The 8918-nt window shown below is 36.4% G+C and overlaps 1 pseudogene; it reads left to right on the forward strand.

Annotated features, from left to right (window-relative positions):
• The first annotated feature begins 1031 nt into the window (after nt 1-1031).
• LOC101292791 overlaps nt 1032-8918 on the forward strand; it is a 15257-nt pseudogene continuing 7370 nt past the window's right edge.

Below are 8918 nucleotides of genomic sequence, written 5' to 3' on the forward strand. Positions count from 1 at the left end.
ATTAAAAGGACAAGAGATCTTCTAAAGCCTTAATCGCTGAGTATGATGAAGCAATAGAGTATGCTAATTTAAAGGGCTTTGAAGTCGCATATTCTGATGAAGAGAATGAATCAATATATTCTCTTGAGTACCCATCAGATAGTGAGACAGAAAGTACTTCAGAAAACTCTAAAGAAGAAGAAATAGGAGATCGTCCTATATTTTTATTGTAGATACAAAATTGGAAGGAAGAAAACACGGATATTATCAGTACCTTCCATCCCAATCCAGGAAGATTTATTTGTGACTATTGCAAATGTGATGATAATAATACAATTCCCATGTACTGTGAAGGTACAGGTGAACTTATCATCGGGAATGTTTTATTGCAGAACTCTGAAGAAAAACCAAGGATAAGGAAGCACATGTCCTGGTAGAAGAGGAATACAATGTATTCCATAAAAAAGAAAAAGAAAAAAACCTTGAAGAGGATACAAAAACGATGAAGTTACAAACTTCATTAAGTCAGAACAGGGAAATCAAGGAATCTCTTGATTCTCTCAATTCAGTTCCAACCCGATACTGAGTCTAGCAAATGACAATCTTCTGGAATCAAAACCAGCAGAAAGAAAGGTCAATCATTTCACAGAATTACTTGATGATCCAAGAAAGCAAGCAAGAATAATGCCAGTCCAGACAAGCATATATAGTAATTATATTACTATAGGACTGAAGTTTTCCAATTACAAAAAATATCATCTACATGCATTTGTAGATACTGGTTCAGGGTTTAGTCTTGCTAAAAGATATGCTATCTCTGAAGAATATTGGGAAAAATCTCTAAGGACAGTTACTGGAGTTGCAATGGAAGAAAACAACATAGTTATGGATACAATGGCACGAAATGTGCAAGTTTCCTTGGGAGGAGGCACTTTTACTATCAAGATTTTTTGGCAGTGTGAAGGTCAGACAACTGATTTGTTCATAGGGAATGACTTTCTTCTTCAACAAACAGTAAGTTTGATGCAAAGTCAGGCTTTTGACAGGTTAAAATGCATCCTGATTCCATAGCATTAACAGCTTTTGGAACTTCTCAAGGGCACTATGAATGGTTAGTTATGCCATTTGGTCTTAAGCAAGCCCTGTTTATTTTTCAAAGAAAAATGGATAATATCTTCAAGCCTTACTCAGATTTCTGCATAGTTTACATAGATGACATTCTTGTCTTCTCCAAAACTATGAATGAGCATCTAAAGCATCTTGAACAAGTGTGTAAACTTATTGTCCAAAAAGGAATCATTCTTGGACAGAAGAAGATTCATCTTATTAAAGGTGAAATTGATTTCCTTGGCATTCATGTTAAGGATGGAGAGATTCATCTCCAAGATCATATTGTTAAGAAAATCAGTCAATTTCCAGACATCATCCCAGATGCGAAGTCTCTGCAGAGATTTTTGGGAGTTGTTAATTTTGCTAGAGATTTTATTCCTCAAGTTAGTGGTCTAACTGCTCTCCTCTCTCCAAAAACGAGCTCTAAGAAAAATTGGTCTTTCACAGCTGATGACAGTAATACTGTCAGAAAGATTAAGGAATTAACAAAAAGCCTTCCTCCTCTACAGTTACCTGAAGAAGGAGATCTGGTTATTTTGCAGACTGATGCAAATGATTATTATTGGGCATGAGTTGTTTTAGCTGTTGCTCCAAATACAAATCATGAAAAGATTTGTAAGTTTCTATCTGGAAAGTTTAACGCTGCTGAGTTAAATTATTTCACTGGAGACAAGGAAGTCCTTGTTTTAATTAAAAGCATCAAGGGTGCTGAGGCATATCTAGGAAACAAATTTGTAGTAAGAACGGACAACAAAAGAGTAAAAATTTTTAAAAACTACAAATTGACTGATGCTGCAGATAGAGGGAGAGTTCTAAGATGGCAAATGTTTTTAACCCAATATGAATATAATGTTGAAATGGTTGCAGGTAACAAGAACTATTTGCCCGACGCTCTCACAAGAGAAATGGCTATGTTTGACAGAGAATGTCGCAATCCAAGAAGCCGGAAACCGATATCTGAAGAAAAGAAGCTTTGGGAAAGATACAAGAGCGGTGATAAAACCGTAGGACCTCTCCATGACGGACCAGGTTATCAATACATTGTTTCTTATGCAGCTGCTGAATCAAGCCAGCCTTTAGAAAGAATCAAGCCAAAGCTAGATCAAGGATGGGATGACTTTTCAAACCATTCTAAAAAAGAAGCAGATCAGTCTGTTACTTCTGATGAAGAAAAGCTTGCACAAGAATTCTTGCTGTGTCCGAAAGGAACAGCCTCAACTGATCGGTCTTAGGGTAAAAGACCGGCTAGCCCGTCTCAAACGGCAGACGGTAAAGGCATATCAAGTCCGTTGATGGCTGCTGCTTTGCCTAAAAGCAAAAGAGACCCTCTTAGGGCAAATAAGATACTGATAGTCACAAGAAAAAAGGTTATCCATGATCAATCTCTGAAGATCTTTCAGAAGCCAGTTTTCAGAAAGGAAAGACTGTTGCCTTTCAAGCAGAAGATTATTATTGATAATTTTCTGTATTCCTTTTATGAAGAAAATGAAGCTCACTTGCTTCAAACTCTGAAGGCTTTAACTGAAGAATTGTATGGATTCCATACAAAAGACAAAGATGTTCCAGCAGAAAATCAAGCAGGAAGTTCTAAGGCTGTTTACCTTGAAAATCCTGAAAGTGCTAAAATACCAATGCTAGCACTAAAAGAATCTGAATGGTATAAATTTCATAATCTTCTAGGAGAAGGAAAAGATGTTCTACCAAGAACATTATCGGTAGTTCCTGGCCCATATTATGGGAGATATTTGGTAGATGTTCTAGCAGAGCATCCCCAAAAGCACAAGCTATGGCTTGTAGAAAATGGCTTTGTTCATAATTTGTGGATAAAAACCAATGAAGATCTGAAGGATTTTCCAGCAACAATTGTTGAAGCAGTCAAGAATATCAGACCTGATGGATGTATCTTAAGGTTAAAATTCATTTCTACCCCTCCAGAATGGACAGTGGTAAATGGTCAAATGAATTATATCTCTCCATATCATCATGTCAGATTAATCCAAAGTCTAGTTCAAAAGACAACCGTTGTGAGTGGCAATGGTAGACCAAATCAAAGCATCCCTTGGATGAAGGCCATGGCTATAAATATTATTAAAGACGTGGTACTAAGAGACTATGATTCAAGTCTTTTGGCAAGTGGAGAAAAAATAATGGTCACTTGTTATAATCACCCTCCACCAGAGAACTGTGACTTTTTCACAGCTCTTATAAGGAAGGAAGTGGATTGCACTCTGGCTACCACTACGTGGTTAGAAAAAGTTGAGACTGAAGAAAAATATAAGATTTCTTATCCTTATGATTCAGACCTCGACAATGGAGATGAAGACACGGCACGAGATTGGGAATACAGTAGTCTCAACTCCTCAGTGGGCTATTCTGAAGATCCAGAAACATATCACAATATTATGAATATGTTGGAAAGTTGAGTGGTTGCCGACACACCACGACAAGCAGCTTTTCTTTTGATAAAAAGAAAGTAGCTGCCAGCACTTAAAAGCTTTCGACTTTACTTTTTCAAAAGTAAAGTTATTAGGATAGGATTCCTCCTGTCCACCACTAGGAATAAGTGTGTTTTAATTCTAGTTTGAGTTCCGCTCTCTATATAAGAAGCCTCAAACTTCAGTAGGAAGGCATCGAAGGAGGAACCTGAAACAGAAATCTGAAATTTTCTTAACCTTTCTCAAGAAGAAAGAGAGTCAGTATACAGTCTTTAGAATAGATCGAGTGAGAATAATAAGAGTGTTTTGAGAGTGAAGTCTGTAATCATCTAGTGTGGTGTGCTGTAAATTTACAAGTAAGTACTTGTGTTTATATTTTACTTTATGAGTAGCTAAATAGCCTTTAGCTGTTTACCTAAGAGCAAGGCTCTGGGTTTTGTATTTGTATTTATGTTGAATTAAATAAATTCTACCTTGTGCCCTATAATCAGTTAAAAATAAATAAATAAATAAATAAATTTGTACCTTTTTGTTTCGTTACTCTACTTTGTAAGTGATTAGGCTTGCCCACACTAAGACAGCAGTGATTCCGCCATGTTTAGTAACCATTAGACAGGAGGTCATTAGGTGAAATATTGGCATGTTGAAGGTTAGTTCTTAGGAAAAGCTTGGTCTAGTCCTTTAAGAGTAGGTTTAAAGAAAAAAATAAAATAAAAATAAAAAAATCATTTGTAACGGAAAAACAGTGGTTTAACAGTTTTTTTTTAACTAGAGGACCTTCTAGATGAGAAATCAAAACCTTGAGGACTATATAGATGAAATTCAAACCTTGAGGACTAAGTAGATGAGTTGTGTAAACCTTAGTGACTAAACAAAGGTTAATTCTTATAATTATCATGATCATCATAATCATTATCATCATCATAATCATCATCACAATAACCATAAATAATTGGTCCCAAAGTGAACCTTGGTGGGATTTTACTCACCTAAATATTCCCGCTGCGTCTTCACAAAAACACAAGGAACAAGCTCACTAACAACTCCACAAGCTACCTAATTAACACAATTAATAACCTTAGTAACCATTCAAACTAAAAAGTAACACTTGTCCTCTTAACCCAAAACTTAAATCGAGGGTTTGCCCAAAAAAGAACAACCTTCCAAGGTCGTCAAATTTAACGACCCAAAACTGCTACTTCTAATTCTCAAACTTCCAAAGTTCACAACCTCCCAAAACACCTATGAATAACATAGAACCTAGCATATAGTTCTTACTCATAACCTAGAATTTCCACAACTCAACATGCTCACAACAACAAGAGTAAGCTAACCAAAGAAACTCAAGCTACAACACTGCTGGACGTGCTGCAACGCGCCACCACAGACGACGGCGAGTGGGCCCCACGCGCCACCCCATCAACTTCAAAATTTAAGCAAACTCTCAACAGCAAACTTGTATGTCACATCAAATGGAACACTTTTCATACTTGTGGCCAAAGCCAATTCGATCGGAAAGAGGCCGGAAACGTCGCCGGAAAGAAACAAGGAGCACTTTGAACTCAAAAGCTCCACGCTTCGAATTGGGCTTTAAGGCTGGTATCATCATGCTCAGAAGGACAAGAACTTCCAAAAATGGGTAGCCTTAAACCTCGATGTCACCGGAATCGGTCGGAGCTTCACCGCCGGCAACAGCAGTAACTTGCGGGCCTTGCTGCGTCGTGCACAGTGCTCCATAGGGCGTGAAGCTGGTATGAATAGAAAGAGGGGAGTGAGAGCTGTCCAACGATACCAAGCACGCCCAAATCTGTCGCCGGATGGCCGAGTTATGGCCGGAAGAAGTTTGAGGGTGAAAATAGAGACGGGAGAGAGAGAGAGAGAGAAACTGCATGGTTTTTCTGCAAATTCTAGGGTTTCTGAAAATAACCCACACATTTTTCTATTTATACACCTTCCAAAATTGGAAATTAACTTCCTCTGACCATAACTTTTTCATATGACATCCGTTTTACGCATGCCATGTGTCTACAAACTCGTATCGCCAAACTCTACAACTTTCATGAAGAAAGTTTTTGAAAATAACTTACGGATAAGAAAGTCAATTTTTGGCCTCTTAAAAGTCAAGACACCTTAATAAAATTGACTCCTGAAACTTCAACTTCGCACATACGAAACGAAAGGAATTTCCCACTAACAATCCTTTATTAATTTCGGAAATAATACAAGGAAAATAATATGAAAATCTGGGGTATTACAGTTGCTGAATTTTCCTCTTTTCACAAAGTGCTTTTCTTTCTTAATATGTGAGATATTTGTCTTTGTATATCTTCTCTCACATATGTATATGAGTGAATAAGCTATTATGCATAAGCCTTGATTCCAAGAGAAAATAGAGTGCATCCATTGTGAGGTTGATTCATTACTTGTCCGAAACATGCTAAGCTCCACCCAATCACCATTGTTGCCCCCAAGTCCTACATGTGATGTGTTATATATGTGCTTTATTTAACTCTCGAATGATTTGTGAGACTGAGTCTTGGTGGCATGCTATTCTTTTGTACATGAAAGTATGAGATTTTCGAAGACTATCGTTGAAAGGCTTAGTGTGTTCTTCTTTGTCTTGTGTGTTTGTGTTTTTAGTTTTTCATTGTTTTGCTCAGGACTAGCAAAGTCTAAGTGTGGGGGTATTAATTTGATGTGCTCATATTATCCTATATTTATATGCCTCCTAATCTTTGTATTTGTGTTTAGTTCTCTTATTTGTGATTGATTTACATTAATTTAGTGTTTTTGTAGGTTTGTGTCGTAGATAGAAGAAAGGGAGCTAAAATGCGCAAATAAGAATTGAAAGGCGACTACAATCCCATGTGTCAGAATCTGCCTGAGCAGAACGTCCAACTTTGCCAAATTATTAGGAAGGACTTAGATTGAATCAGACAATGAGCCTTATATCATTGAAAAGCTACAAATGTCTACTTTCTGTAGGATTTTATTGATCTCAATTTCGATTAGACCGAGTTATGATTGTTTGAATGAAGATAGGTCAAATCAGAAAATCTGCTCGGATTTGCAAACATTTGTGGAGAACTCAAGTTCCGTGTCACAAGACCGTCAACCCTAGTGCTTCAAGAACAACGATGCAAATGAGGATTGAAGGAGTACATGTATTCCTAGTTCTACAAGAGATATCTCAAGGTTTTCCCATTCCATATCAAGAAATGAGTTTGAATCCAAGTCTTACAAGGAAACTTGATATCAAAGATGAGCAGGAAACTTCTCTATTTAAGGGAGCATGATTTTCACATGGAGAGGGGTCTCGAGAGCACGTTGTAGACGCCTAAAGGAGCAGAGATTCTTTTTATGTTTTCGTTATTTTTTCCTTAGTCATGTTTTGCTAAACCTTTTCTAGGGTTAAGATGATGCCCTGACATGATTGTTTATGTTTTTGATGATTGATTAATGAATTTATAGTTTCTTTATGATGAATTCTTAGTCACTATTTTAATCGATGCTATATGTTTGAGTTATTTAACTGATCACCTTAGGGCGTTGCATCTAATAATTAGAAGATGAATTTGAGGCGTACCTGGAATATAATCAAATTAGCTTCTTGTGATTAAGAGTTGTGAATTACATTATTGCTTGAGAAAGAATAATGGTTTGCTTGATTCCCTTATTTTCTAGTACGTAATGAGTCATGCATGTTAAATTTATACCTGAGAATGATAGACTGCATAGCTAGGATATAAGACCTTTACCCGAGAGGGAGAGCATCATACACTTGAGGAAAATTATGGTCTAGGGTACTTGAGAAAGACTTAGATACGAGAATTGTCATCTAGAGAAACAATAGAATCCATTAGTTGCGTCAAGGCGTAGATAGCATTGCTTATGGTTGATTCCAACACCCTAGACTCATCATCATCATACTCTTACTCCTTTCAAATTCAATTACTTTCTCTTCTTTTCTGTTTGCAAGTTATTTTTCATCATCATAAAACCCTTTTCAAAACCCAAAAAATCGTAAGTACAATTTAGTTGAGTCCTTGTGTTTGTCTTTGTCGATTTGTGTTTCTTGTTTTGTGTGTTTTAGTATAGTTAGTTTAGGTATTTCAAAATTTAAATTGAACTAATATCCTCGTGGGAATGACAACCCTTTTTCTTCCATTCACTATACTACATCCACCCTGTATACTTACAAGAATTCCATCATATGTATTGGAGAGCATTCATAGCCTCAATTAGTGATTTACTCAATCCCAGATTCAATCAAAAGAGTGATTTCATCCATTATTCAAAATAGATTTCCTAACTGATGTACAGTTTTGGATAGTTTTGATTCTTTAATTATAGGCTTCATTATTCATTATTCCCTTCTGTAATTGTCAATCACTCCGGTCTATATTATGTACACAATGTAATCAGTTTTTGATCAATGAAAATACAGTTATACAGTATGCATATTTTCAGTAATAAGGATTAGTGATTTTCAATTTATTTATAATTTATGATTTGGCAGAGATCGATCAGTTTAGTTAAAGCTAGAACAATATATCAAACAAATGATGAATTTTGATTATTGTACGTGTCGAATTAATATATTTTTTCAGTAATTAGACGAGAATGAGAGCTCTCCTTTCTTCTATGTTCGTGCGGCGGCAAACCTAGATCTAGGGTCATCGCAAATTTTGGTTCATTTACTTTGAATTATATATTAATATTCTTTTTCTCATCTTACCTCACCTTCGTGTCTTGCTGCTCCCTGATACCCTCTCAATATTATGTCAATCTAATGCTCAAGTTCAAATCAAATGTGATTGAATAATGGAGCCCAGTATCCTAATCAAATTTTTACCTCACTCAAACCTCCTCCTAAGTGTGGATCGACGAATCAAGATTGTTGACGTGAGTAATATCCATAATATTAGGGTTGTAACTATTTGTGTTGTTATTAGGAATATTGTGTAAATATTCTCTTGTAATTAGTTTCCTAATAGGTATTGGAGTCTCTTGTATAAATACTCCGTTCTTGGAGAAGATGAATACAATTTCAGAAATTCTAAAAGTCTTTTGATACCATTCGACTTGGTATCAGAGCCGAGATCCTTTCGGACTCGGCTGTGTTGCTCATCAATTTCCGCCGCGAGGTTCTTTTGGGGTTTATAGATCAACCTAATTAAAGGTTCTTTGGGGGTACGTTGTAAAAGTTTTTCTGGGGTCTGCCGTGTCTTCTTGAATTGAAGACAAGTTGTTCATCTTGTTTGATTCTTCTTGATAGCTGGTCCTCTTGAAGTTTGGTGGTGTTTGATACTTTGTGGTGTTGGGGTTCTTCTTTATTTAAAAAAAAAACGGGAGAAGGAAGAAAAGAAGATGGTGGATCTGAACGTTAACGAA

Source organism: Fragaria vesca, linkage group LG4, assembly GCF_000184155.1.
Source record: "Fragaria vesca subsp. vesca linkage group LG4, FraVesHawaii_1.0, whole genome shotgun sequence".
In the NCBI taxonomy this organism is placed as follows: Eukaryota; Viridiplantae; Streptophyta; class Magnoliopsida; order Rosales; family Rosaceae; genus Fragaria; species Fragaria vesca.